Source organism: Zalophus californianus, chromosome 3 (assembly GCF_009762305.2).
Source record: "Zalophus californianus isolate mZalCal1 chromosome 3, mZalCal1.pri.v2, whole genome shotgun sequence".
Lineage (NCBI taxonomy): Eukaryota > Metazoa > Chordata > Mammalia > Carnivora > Otariidae > Zalophus > Zalophus californianus.
The window spans coordinates 149449436-149463361 of NC_045597.1; the positions used below are offsets into that span (position 1 = coordinate 149449436).

A 13926-nucleotide genomic window follows, 5' to 3' on the forward strand; every position below is an offset into this window, starting at 1 on the left:
TATTGGTTTTTTTTTTTTTGCTTTTTGAAAAAGGCAGACAAAATATAGAAAAATATAAATATAGTATAAATATAGAGAGCACATAAATTATGAAAAATGTTTTGTGAATAAATTATTATTTTCAGATGGTACTAGATAGAGTAGTGTTTATACAGATGTTTAAAAAGATGGAGATGTAAGGTAAATATCATAAAGATTTTCTCCACAGGGCTAAAGTAACTTTTTTTTTTTTAAAAAAAGGCCATGCTTAAAATACATGAAAAAATAATTTTCCTTCAAGGAGGGAAACTTGGGAACAACTCTCAATTTTCTTTGTAAGTTAAACGTTGCAACTTAATTGCAAAAGAATTTAGGCAATCTACCAAGGAAAAGGATAAATGATTATCATATGGATTTGGAAATTGAACATGAGAACTTACATGGAAAAGTTCTGTAACTCTATGGCAACAATGAGAAAATTAATCTTCCTGGGTCTCCTTGAAAGATCCAGCCTTTACTGTAAACACAATAAATGTACACACACACACACACACACACACACACACACACACACACACACACTACATCACTGAATAGCAGAGGCTGATGAAAGTAAATGGAGAATCCCAATAACACCCACATTATAGGTATAAATAAGCCTGTGAAATGGAGATCCCCAATTTCAATGTAAGATTTGGTAGAGATGAATCACTGAGGAGCAGTGGAAAGAGGTTTATAAGATGAGCATGCTATATTATCCTTTGACATTCCCTTTTGAACATGCAACTTAAGGCAGAGATTTTCACTTCCAAGGGAAGGAAATCCAAATCAACATAGTTAAAGCTAACCCGGGGGTGGATTGGAAGGATATAAAATATCTCTGAGAATTAAATGAAGGGTTGTCAGAACAGGGCATCTCAGAAGCTTTATAGATTGGACTCGAGGGCTTGATCCTCTAAGATTCATTCCATTCCACATAAGCTTCCTGGGTTCTCTCACATGGTAAAAAACTTGGTCCCAAGGAAATTCTTGGAAATATACTTAGTACTTGATGCCCGTAGAGAAGAGAGAATTCTTCCTGCTAGTCCCACTTAGAAAAATCCCACAGAAAGACTCTACCTACCCTAACTTGAATCATATAATTATTCCTATACTAATATTTGGCCAGATTGATATGTACTATTATTGAACCCACCTACATCTGTAAGTAGAGACTGACCCCACCAAACTGTAAGTAGAGAGGAATGTTTGGGGATGATCAAACTGATAGACACTGCAGGGACAAAGTTAACAAACAAGATCATAGAAAAGTGCTGTAAACATATTCTGATGACAAAAAGAGAAAATAGAAAATTTCTTTCCTCTTTATTTTTGCTATACTTTTTTCTCCACTTACCTTAATAGATAGTCCTCTTTTCTTTTCTAAACGACTGGTATTGAGAATTCAGTATAATGTGTAAGTTGGGGAAAACTTCAGTAGACTCCTTATACTTACTTATACTCCTTTTACTTAGCTATAGCAAATATAGAAGCTATTTGTAATCTTTTTTTTCAATATTGAAAACCAATAGCACACACTAAATAACATAGAGTCTTTGTTAATAAGTTGTGAAAAAATTAAAGTACTACCCTGAAACTCTTGATTAAGTGATGGACATTTGCTTTTCTTCTGGCGTCACTAATCACTCTCTACAAGTATGAGAATATTTGTATTATTCAGTGTACTTGAAAATAACTTATCAAATGTTTTACATTTTATATACTGTTACCATCCATAATTGAATAGATACAATGTGGAGATTATTAATCAGGCTGTGATTTGGGGCTAATTTATGTGCAGCCAGTGGAATATGATAGGTGGGAAAAAAGCCAACAGGACCACATTGAAATTTTAATTTACCGCTCTTATACTACATAGATGCAGAGATTTACTTCCATACTACACCATACTTATATTATACTCCTCTGTGCCTTCCAAATTGTGGAATACAATTAAATACCAAATACAGAAACCAATGTTGGTCAGAGAATGGAAGTTGGGGATGTATTTTGCAAACTCTCAAATCTATCAGAAGTGTTTCATTTGGAAAACTGTTTTTTTTAAATTGGGAAAATGACTTTATTTTCTGGGGGGTGTGGGCAGATGTCTAGTCTGAGAACTTCTAGAATCACTTCTTGGTGCCAGGATCCTTCATGACTTTGAGCACAATAATGCACACAGTCTTGCTCAAGGGCCAGCACTTGCCCACTGTGCAATCCTTGAAGCGATCTGAACATCCCTGAAGCAGGCGACAGGTGCACAGACATGATCTTGTGGTGTTTCTCAAAGCAGTTGTACCTGCAGATATACTGGAGGTAGTCTCCACGGATGACAGTGGTCTTCTGTGTCTTCATCTTGGTCACCACACCAGACAGAATCCACCCTCAGATGGAGACATTACCAGTAAAGGGGCATTTCTTGTCAATATGGGTGCCCACCATGGCCTCCTTGAGCATCTTAAAGCCCAGACCAATGTTTTTGTAGTGTGGCAGGAGCTTGTCCTTGCCAGTTTCTCCAAGCAGGACCCTTCTCTTATTTTGAAAGATGGTTGGCTGTTTTTTGTAGGCACGCTCAGTCTCAATGTCCACCATCTTCCTGGCTGCCCGAAAAAAAAGCAGAAAACATTTTAACTATAAAAAAATACCATACAGTGTTTCCTTCACCCCCCCCACAAGAATCACTGTATTATTTATTCATTGGATTTCTTTAAATTTAAAAAATTAACTTTGGTAAACTTTTAGTATTTTGTTAGTGGCAATAAACTTCAAGAAGAAATCTTTATATCCCTTGCTGTGGGCTATTGTGATTTTGGTATTAGTATCTGGAAACCTATTTTCACCCTTTTTAAAGGTGTTAAAAATAAATCTCCTAGTCAGGAAAAAAGCCTCGTGGTTAAATGAATTAAACTGTCCTCTGTACCTAGCAGGCACCATAAATAATCCATTAAGAGTTTGGGGAACTTCATTCCCACATACCTTATATTATCTAATGCACAGCTGATTCACCCTGGGTTCTAAAAGACATGAAAGCTTCAAGGTTTGTGTCAAGGCCAATCCTGTAAGAGATTCAGCAAAAGTTAGTTAGTTCAGGCATATTTTAACTAAGAGTTAGCAATTGTTCTTCATTACATTCAATATGCTAATGTATTTTTTGAGATAAAAAAATGTGTCTTCTGTTTGGAAAAATCAGACTATAGTTCTATAATGAAAATTCCATAGAAAGAAGTATTACTTAAAATGACAACAGAGAGAAAACAAAACAAAAAAACCAAAAACTTATAGCAAAATAAAATACCCACTGAAATCTTTTCTTCATAATTACAAGAGAGTCATATAAGAAAACTAAAGTACAAGTATTATTTTTAAAAAGTGACTCATTGAGGGAAGTATCAGTATTCATTTTTAGAACAATGGTGTAATAGTATTCTGAAAAGCAGGTAAAGATAAGTTTTGGAAAGTGAAACCAAAGTTCATGTATGGAAAATGTAAGGAAATTCATAAACAGAAATGTTATCAGAGTTCCAAATACATGTGTTTTTTTACTACTCTAGAAAGTTGTATTGTTTTGTATGTACTTTTAAAATTTCCCTGACCTTCATGTGCTTTCGTCTTAAGAGCTGTGTGAGGTGATTAGATAGAATAGTCATTATCACACCCATTTTTTTTACTTAAGTTTGATTTTATTATTTTTTTAATTGAGGTATAATTGACATAACATTATATTGGTTTCAGTAGTACAATGTAATGCTTTGATATTGTACACATTGCAAAATGACCACCACAATAAGTCCAGTTAATATCCATCACCATATATTTTTACAATTTTTTTTTCTCATGAGAACATTCAAGATCTACTCTCCTAGCTACTTTCAAACATTTAATACAAATATTATTAACTACAGTCACCATGCTGTGCATTACATCCCCATGATTTATTCATTTTATAACTGGAAATTTGTACCTTTGACCCTTTTACCCATTTTGCTCACCCCCAGCCCCACCTCAGGCAACCACTGATCTTTTTCTGTTCTCTATACCCATGAGCTCAGTTTTGTTTTATTGTTTGTTTAAGATTCCACATATAAATGAGATCATATGGTATTTCTCTTTTTCTGTCTGATTTATTTCACTTAGCATGATGTCTTCGTGGTTCATCCATCTTTTGCCACAAATGGCAATATTTCATTCTTTTTTGTAGCTGAATAATATTCCTGTGTGTGTGTGTGTGTGCACATGCACACATGTACATGCCACATCCTTATACCACATCTTTATCCTATCCTAAATTCATCCATTGATGCACATTTAGATTGCGTCCATGTTTTGGCTATTATAAATAATGCTGCAGTGAACATGGGGGTACAGCTCTCTTACTGAGTTAGTGTTTCTCTTTTCTTTGGTCAATTTTATATTCTTCTGGGTCAGATGGTTAAGTGTCTGCCTTCGGCTCAGGTCATGATCCCAGGGTCCTGGAATCGAGCCCCACATCGGGCTCCCTGCTCAGCGGGGAGCCTGCTTCTCCCTCTCCCTCTGCCTCTCCCCCTGCTCATGCTCTCTCTCTCTCTCTCTCTGTATCTCTCTGTCTCAGATGAATAAATAAAATCTTTAAAAAAAAAAGAATTGCATCTTCTTCACATCCTTACCAACACTTGTTATTTTCTTTTTACCTTTTTGTTAATAGCTTTTCTAACAGGTGTGAGGTGATATCTCATTGTGGTTTTGACTTGCATTTTCCTGATGATTGGTGATGTTGAACATCTTTTCCTGTACTTGTTGACCATCTGTTTGTTTGGAAAAATGTCTGTTCAGGTTCTCTGCTCATTTTTTTAATCAGATTGGGTTTTTTTTGCTATTGAGTTATATGAGTTCTTTATATATTTTGAATATTAACCTCTTATCAGATATATGATTTGAAAATATTTTCTCCCATTAAGTAAATTGCCTTTTCATTTTGTTGATGGTCTCCTTTTCCATGCAGAAGCTTTTTAGTTTCATGTAGTCTCACTTGTTCATTTTTGCTTTTATTGCCTTTACTTTTGGTGTCAACATACCTATCTTAAATGAGAGTAAACTAAGAAATTTGTCACTAAAAGATTGGGCCTGGAACGCAGATATTTTTATTCTAAAGCTAATATGCCTTACAGCTCAACGTGCTCTCAAAATTTTAGATACAGATGTAGAAGTATGAGACAACCTCAGTAACACTGAGGAAATTTAAACTTCCTCAGTCTATGTTAATATATTCCTCACAAAATCTGTTTTATCTGGTTCTTCTTTCTTTTTTATCAACCCCAGAAGCATCTCTCATTTATGAAACCATTCCTTGATAATGGGTGACACATAAATTTGTAAAACATAAAATATCATTAACAATGTTTTGAAATAATAGTTACTTATTTCCTGGTTGATTTACTTCATTAATTTTTCTTTTGGATATTAAGTTCCATGTTGCTAATGGTCGTAATCTCGTTACTTGTCTCCTAGTTAAATCATGCACAGTTAAGTTGACACACACCTTCAAAACATAGGGCATACCCAGAATCAGAAATGATATAGATTCATCAAATTTCAGAATTGACTTCATACAAAGATGCTAACAATCTTATCTAAGTAAATAGCAAAAAGTGAGTTTTTTAAATGTATTAGTGATTTTAAGATAGGACTTTCAATTACATTCACACATATCAACCCAGATAGATGCTAAAATAAGCGTAGTTTGTTAAAGGTATGAGATTTTACTCTTAACAATGGTATTTGCTCAATTCCATGCAGTTTAATAGGCATTGAAAAGATGTGTATCAGTTCTTACTTTAAGAATGCTTACTTTATTTTTTTTAAGATTTTATTTATTTATTTGTCAGAGAGAGAGAGAGAGCACAAGCAGGGAGTGAGAGCAGCAGGCAGAGGGAGAAGCAGACTCCCCGCTGAGCAAGGAGCCCGATGCGGGGCTCGATCCCAGGACCCCGGGATCACGACCTGAGCTGAAGGCAGGCGCCCAACCAACTGAGCCACCCAGGTGTCCCTAGAATGCTTACTTTAAAAAAAAAAAAACTGATTTAATATTAACCTGTTGAACTTTTTTGTTTGTTTTTATATTCCCCAAGACCCAAACATTGTATTTCATTTGCAAGAGGGATGGGGATAGTAACATTGGTTGCTTACCTAAGTGCCCAACCACTTTATAAAATTTCATCATTTTTTATTACACTTAAACATTCCAGTGATACCTGTCCCTCCTCCTTAAAAGTGTTTCTTAACATATTATGGATCGACTTACCAAAAGAGTCAAGAGTCTACATTGGGAAACCTTTCCATTCTTAAGGTAGTTAAGTAGTATCACCACCTTAAACTGGTTGGCCACCTCAAGTCCTGAACAAAATTGCAACAATACTGAGAATACATGTAACATTTCTAGAAAGTGAGAGAGAGAGAAAGAAATCACCTTTCAGTATGTGAGCAATGAGTATTAATGTTTATTACTCATTTTTATTGTTTTGCCATCTAATTGCCAATTTGCACAGGTAGAGGGGCTGGTGGGTGGGTACAAAGGAATGCTTGTGAAGTGACAGCTGGCTGTTGCTAACTGCTCTGTGCCAGTTAGCGGTTTCCCTGGAATTGACTGGAACTAATGCACAATGAATTTATCTTCTTAAGAAAATATGACATTCTGTCCTAGATAGATTTTAAAAACAAACAGATGCTATCGGAAATATTTCTTCAAGGGGTGCCTGGGTGGCTCAGTTGATCCACTGAGTGACTTCCTCAGATATTAAGAGTCATCCTTTTATCAGCACGAATAGGAATACTTAAGGTGGGATAATCATATTTATAGCCACAGGGATGAAAAGGATACTCTTTGCTAGAGATTTCCTAAAGTGAATTGATGGCCCACCATAAGGGTCCAAACAATAGTTCTGAGAGGCCTATCCACTCAGTTGACGTCAGACATCCATATCCATCCACTAAAACCCAGTGTTAATTTGTTGCAAGTTAACTCTCAAGTTGCCCTAGACACACACTTCCTCTTTTGTCTGCCAAACACATCCGTATATACATAGGCCCAAACGCACAGAATGAGGAAAAAAGAGACCCATATCTAGAATGCGGCTTTCTTTGCTAATATCATCAGATCTAAGGTGGTTTGGTGTGAAACCTTTTTCCTTGGGACACCGAAATGGGTTTTCATAGGTCAAGCACTCAGAAACATCCCAGTTAAAAGAGGCTTTTTGCTTGAAGTTTAAACAATCAACCTAATGGAGTTAGGCTCCTTCTTCTCATTTTACATGCCTAATCAGCCAAGGTGTCAGGTCTCATTAACGCATTGAATAACCAGTTTCACCTCCTTGTGTGATCAGTCTTTAGAGAACGCTACCTTTATTATCCCTTCATATGTGGAAAAGAGATTTGTAGTCAAATATGTTTAACTCTAGATGAAACACCATTAAATAGATTCCTTTACCACAAAAATCTCAGGACCTTTAGTGTACTAATATACTAGTACAAATTACTAATCTTTATGAGGGGATGACATATAGTAGACAGTGGTTTCCTGGTTTGGCAGAGAAAGTAAGCAGGCTAACTTTCCTTAGGAACAGGCACTGGGAACAATTTCCCTGTAGTCCTTTTAGCTTTCTTCCAGTTCACACATCACTGGCTTCACAGAAATTAGCACCAAATCACAGTCTGATTAACAATCTCCACACTGCATCTATTTGTCTTCAACTATGGGTGGTAATAGTGTATTTAATAAGTTGTTTTCAAGTACACTGAATAAAGGTAGAACAAAATTCATGTTCTCAGATTTTATAATAAATGGGCCCCTCCTAGGAAATGATCTCTATCCTCACACTGTTAAAGTCCCATTGGTTCAGATGAGTGAAGGTCTCTGAGGCAAAAACAATAAATGTCCATTTTCTCATTCAATCGCATGAGGCTGACCTTCAATAAATATGATACCCGAGATGGATAGTTATTGCTGATAAAAGTAAGAAGTAGTGGTGACTAATTTTTTTCTGAGGGTGCGTGCATGAGAGTTGACATTTGGAAAAAAAAAGGAGCAGCATTGAATGAGATCCCCTTTTGTACATCTCTTCACCTGAAAACAAGCACCAGTCACTGCTGACTGGCATGGCTAAAATTTAGAGAGGGAATCCAGAGTGTTTCTAGCGAAGAAAACAGAGGACAGAGTTTTTAGGGTGACCACAACAGTTGGAAAGAAAAAGAAGAAATAAAGAAAAGGAGAGAAACAGAGAGAGAAAGTCCCATGTTCTGGATATAAACTCTGCCCAAATTTCTGACTGACCCCCTAAACTATGCATGTGTGGGCCAGTCTACCAGGAGCCCAGCCAAGCCAAAAAAAGCTGAACAGATTTCAGTGCTATTCACCCAAAGGAAGCAGGGTTAGAGTTAGGGTTCAGCCAAGTTAACTGCCTGCTAGAAACAAAAACAAGCAAATAAAAAAAAAAATCAATAATCTTCTGAGAAACAGAATCTATTGTCTCTATCACATCCAATGTCTAAGGGTTCAGGATACAACTGAAAATTATTGAACACACAGAGAAACAGGAAAATGTGGCCAATACTCAAGAGAAAAGGCAATGAAGAAATACCAGTCCCTAAGTGTTTCAGATGTAGTAACAGAAATTTTAAAGCCATCGTTACAACTATGCTCAGGAAATACACTTGTTGTGAAGGAACAAATACAAATCCCAGCAGAGAAATGGAAGCTATAAAAAAAGAACAAAATGGAAATTCTAGAATTAAAAATTACAATTACTGAAATATAAAAATTAATCAGAGGGCTTATGAGCAGGTCCGAGATGACAAACTATGGGTCAGTAAGTCTGACAATAGAGCAATAATATTGATTCAGTCTAAAGAACAAGGAGGAAAAAAATTAGAAAACAACTAAAATCTCAGGGACATGTCTAAGAATATCAAGAGTTCTATTCTGCATGTCCCAGGAGAGAAAAGAAAGAAACTGGAACAGAAAAAGTATTTGAAAAAAATTATGGCCAAAATATTTCCGAATTTATTTTTAAAAATTGCAAATTGAAAAATCTTAGCAAACCAAAGAAAGATATATCTGAGAGGCTTTCCAGTTCCACAAGTAAAGAGCCTGGAAATCACCACTTTGTTCTAACAGTAAGTAAAAAGCAAGACTGAACATCAACAACTCCTCTTGAATCTTTAAGAGAGGAAAGGACACAGGGAAAAACACTGCCCCAAGATTAGAAAGAAAGATGCAAAGACAGGGAGTCATAGCTCCCAAACAGACTGAAAGAGGCACGCATGACCCGAAACTACCCAGGAAATGGTGCCAGGGTAAGAACACCCGAACTCTAAGTGATGAATGGCTGAAGGCCTCGCATGGGCAACTCTGACAGTTGAAAACCTCAAGAGGACCAGTCAAAGGGAGGACTCCGTCAAAAGGAGGACTCCACAATCCTATTAGATTCACCCCCAGCTGCTCAACCAATTCCCACAGTAAATGTTAGAGAATAATCCGCTCCTGTGTCCAGCAGGGCAGAGAACACAATCATTTCGAAATACATCAGAGCACTCTCGTTCTTAAGAAAGCCTGCCCTCAGGGGAAACTAGTACCAGAGCCTAATATTTGGTGTATGATCAGAGCTTAACTGACCTGGGGAAGGGAAATGTGTTCATAAAAAGTGGCATACTCTCCTGTCATTAAAGTTAGGTAGCAAGTGAATAAAAGTTCAAATAGAAAGATGATCTTACAAAAATAAATTGGAGGCACCTGAGCGGCTCAAGTCGGTTAAGTGTGTCTGACTCTTGATTTCAGCTTCTGTGGTGATCTCAGAGTTGTGAGATCCCAGCATGGAGCCTACTTAAGATTCTCTCCCTCTCTCTGCCCCCACCCCTTGCTCTTGCACACAGGCACATGCAGTTTCTCTCTCTCTCTCTCAAACAATAAAAAATTAAAAATAAATAAGTTGAAAAAGCAAGTTAAAATACTATTTCATTTTTATGAAAAAAGTGCTAAATGAGTGTATATGTAAAAAGTTTAGAAAATTATAGTGCTTTCAATTGCTTATCTCTAAACAATAAGATTATGGGCTTATTTTGTTTTTAAAAAGATATTTTTTTATTTTTTTTAGGGGGGAGGGGCAGAGAGAGAGGGAGAGAGAGAATCTTAAGCAGGCTCCACCTCACAACTCTGAGATCATGACCTGAGCCAAAATGAACAGTTGGACATCTAACTGACTGAACCAACCAGGCACACCTTTATTTCCTATTTTTAATGAATCATTATTAATTTACTTATTTTATAAGAGAAATAAGTAAAACAAAATCATTGTTCTTTTTTTAAAAACAAACTATAAGACTGTGAAGGTATATTGAGTTTACAGATTAATCCGGGGAAAAACTCCTAAAAAATCCTACTTCAAACAATTAACATCTGATATGCCCTGGCCCAAGTAATTAAAAGTATTTTTCCAATAATTAAGCTTAGTTCAACCTAGGCTTTTGATTATCCATTTGGAAACATGCATAATTGGGAATTGATTAGATATATTATATGTAACATACATATAAGTACATATGATATGTAATAGATGTATTCTATGAATCATATATTGTTTATATATACAACATAACATATGCATGCATATACATATCTTTGCATGTGTGTAATTTACCAAAAATTTCAACAAATAATGATATTTAAATCTGCTTATAAAAATACTGTAGGTCAGAAATTAGATTATTTCCTTATTTATAATTTCAAACACTCCTGCCAGCCCTATGTAGAAGTAAGTAAACTTATTCTTGGTTCATTGATTTCCCTCAAAGTGAAACAACTACTATTGTTTCATGGCTCAGAACAAGATAACTCATGGGAAATTCCATGTAATCAGCTAGTAAGTAGCACTTACTCTGAATTAGATCCTAGGGAATTAATTAGTGACCAATCAAGTAAGTTTTACTGTGCTCAAATTGCCAGGATTGATTTGTTCTAATTTAGTACCTGAGTACATCAACACCTCCTCAAAGAGAGCTCTAGAGCCAGCAGTTCATTATTAGGTATTATGTAGAATCATCACCAACCCTCAAAACAACAGGAAATGGCCTCTTCAGAAATGACTGCTAACAAGATTCCCATTGTGTCTGCAAGACAGACTTGATGGTTGCTCATTTCCATTCTGGTCTCAGCTATGAAAAGAAAAGCAACAGTGTAAGAAAATATTCTTTCTCCATTAATACTTTTAATATCTAGTCATGAACAGAATGTTTGTAGAAATATGAACTTTAAAGGTGCTTCTGGGAAGGGCTCAGAAAGAAATAAGGAAAAAATGTCATTTGAAACTGGAGGAAAGGTGATCTTTGTATATAGTCACAGACAACCTGGCTGAACGTGCTTTACTGTTGCGTAGAAAACAGAACTTGTAGGTGATGAACTTAGATATTTAGCTGAGGGGAATTCAAGGAACATGTTGAAGGTGTGGCCTAGATTCTTCTTGTTGCAAATAGTAAAATATAAGAACAAGATAAATTGAGAAACAAAATGTTAAGCAAAAAGGAATCAGCTTTTGATAATTTGGAAAATTCTCAGCCTATCCAAATTACAGAAGACACTAATATTAAATTCACTGCTAGGAAAGTGTGCTCCGGAGAGAAGACCAAGCATGTGGCTGGACAAGCATTTAATGAAGAAATTAGATATGTGACTCTATACATCCATTCAACCATCTCAACCAAAGCTAGGAATCATGACAGGGTAATCCAAGAGGGATCCGTGGAGGATGGAGATGGGATAATTTAAGAAATATCTGTGGAAGACCTTTTTGTCTAATGCCATGAATCCCCATGACATATACAGAAGACCCATAAGGTTTCAGAGAATGTTTTATCAGTAGAAATACTTCCAGCTTGGACTGAAAGGGACAGGGACAAGACAAAATGAAAGGAGAGATGTGGACAGACTTCCAAAATTCTATAGTAGGAAACAGTCTGATATTGCTACTCAGGTACAAACGTGTTGGGAATGGCCAGCAGTCCCTGTACCGAGGGATGAAAGATGACTCCAAACTTTGCCGTAAAAGAGAGAAGGCAAGGGGGTCAACGCTCAGAGATGAAGACCTTTTGCTCTTCTTTGCTCTCGCTTTTATTGGTCCTTCAGGATAATCACACATCCTATCACTGTTTCTCAAGCACGTGATGTGTGACAAGGGGTCTTACTGGAACTAGGACGATCTGTTTATGGGAAAGATATGATATGCTAATCTGCATGTTCTGCGAGTTCTGCTAAACATAGCCTAAGGGACAATGCATACATCTCTTAGATCACAGGGTGGCTGTTTGGGCTAAGAGAGCTTTGGGGAAGGCAACTGCTGGAGCATTCCTACGGCAGAGTGGTCACGCAGGCCTCGGCATTCCAAAGGCCTAAGCCCTTCTCCAAAACCTTCCCTGCCCTCTGTGGCCTCTGTGTTACATTTTAGCTAGCCAGGTATTATGGCTGATATCGTGCTCTACATTAAACCCCAACACAAACATGTACTATCCTTCAAGAAAAATGAAGAATGACATAGAAGAATGAGCCACAGGCATAGGGGCCCACAGAGACATGAGCACAAAGGCCTGTAGAGCTACAATTCCAAAGCAAAGGTCAGAAGCATGTGTACAGATAGAGAAGTTGGAGGCACAGACACACAAGTAGACACCCACTGAGCCACCAGAGGCTTATGAAGCCGCTCTGGGGACAGAGACTGTGGAGCAGTCTGAGTGCAAAGGGCTGTGGAGCTGGAGTAGATCTAGACAACAGAGCTGGGGGCCCAGAGGGCAGGCCTCTGAACCGCAAGGCATTATTCCCAGTCCTAGACATCTAATAGACTTTGGCTGCCGGGTTTTAGATTTGCTTGGGACCAGTGATGCCTTTATTCCTTCTATGTTCTCCATTTTGGAATAGTAATGTTTATAACTGTTATCACATCCCTATTTTATCATTGTATCTTAGAAGTAGATAGCTTGTTTTCTAGATCCACAGATGGAGAGGACTTTTGCTCCAGGATGAATCATATCCAGTTTGTCACTCATACCTGATTTTGATGATATAGAGGATGACATTTGGGACTTTTGAACTGATGATATTTAAATGAGATTTTGGACTTAGAGTTAATGCCGTATTATGTTGAAACTTTGGGGAATGTTGGGATAGAATGGATGTATTTTGTATAAGAAAATGTAAATTTGGGAGGCCTAGAGGGTGGACTGTAATAGTTGAGTGGTGACTCCAAAAGATATTTTCACATCCTTATCCTGAGACCTTATAAATGTTACTTCATTGGAAAAGGGGTCTTTGCAGATGTAATTGAATTAAGGATCTTGGGTAAAAAAAACTCATCTAGATTATCTGAATGAGCCTTAAATCCAAGTGATGCACTAAGGAGGAAACTGAGATTGAAGAGATGTAGCCACAAGTCAGGGAGCACCTGGAGCCACCAGGTGGAAGAAGCGAGGAATGGATTCCTCTCCTAGAGCATTCAGAGTTCATGTAACTTCGTTGACATCTTGATTTTGACTCCAGATTGAGAGAATAAATTTCTGTTATTTTAAGCCACCAAGTTTGTGGTAATTTATTGCAGCAGCCCTAGGAAACTAATATAAAACTGTAGTCCTTGACTGGGAACTAGGGGAAAGGAAGTCTCCTTTTTTTTGGTCATGCACTCCATAGACGTGGAGCTTCTATCATGCTGAGTGCAGGAGTTGGTGGGGGCACAGATCATACTTGTGTCTGTAGTGGACACAAGTGCCACATACTCTTACTGCTCTTACTGAATTTTTGTAGACTCTCGTGAATAAATGTTTCTTTTTTGTTGTTGTATGTCCTTAGGACCATTTCCAGATACTTTAAATGGTTGGTGGGGTTTTTATAAAAATGATTTT

The 13926-nt window shown here is 37.0% G+C and overlaps 1 pseudogene; it reads right to left on the reverse strand.

Annotated features, from left to right (window-relative positions):
• Positions 1 to 2126: 2126 nt before the first annotated feature.
• Positions 2127 to 2610, reverse strand: LOC113920333 (annotated as a pseudogene).
• Positions 2611 to 13926: the final 11316 nt, after the last annotated feature.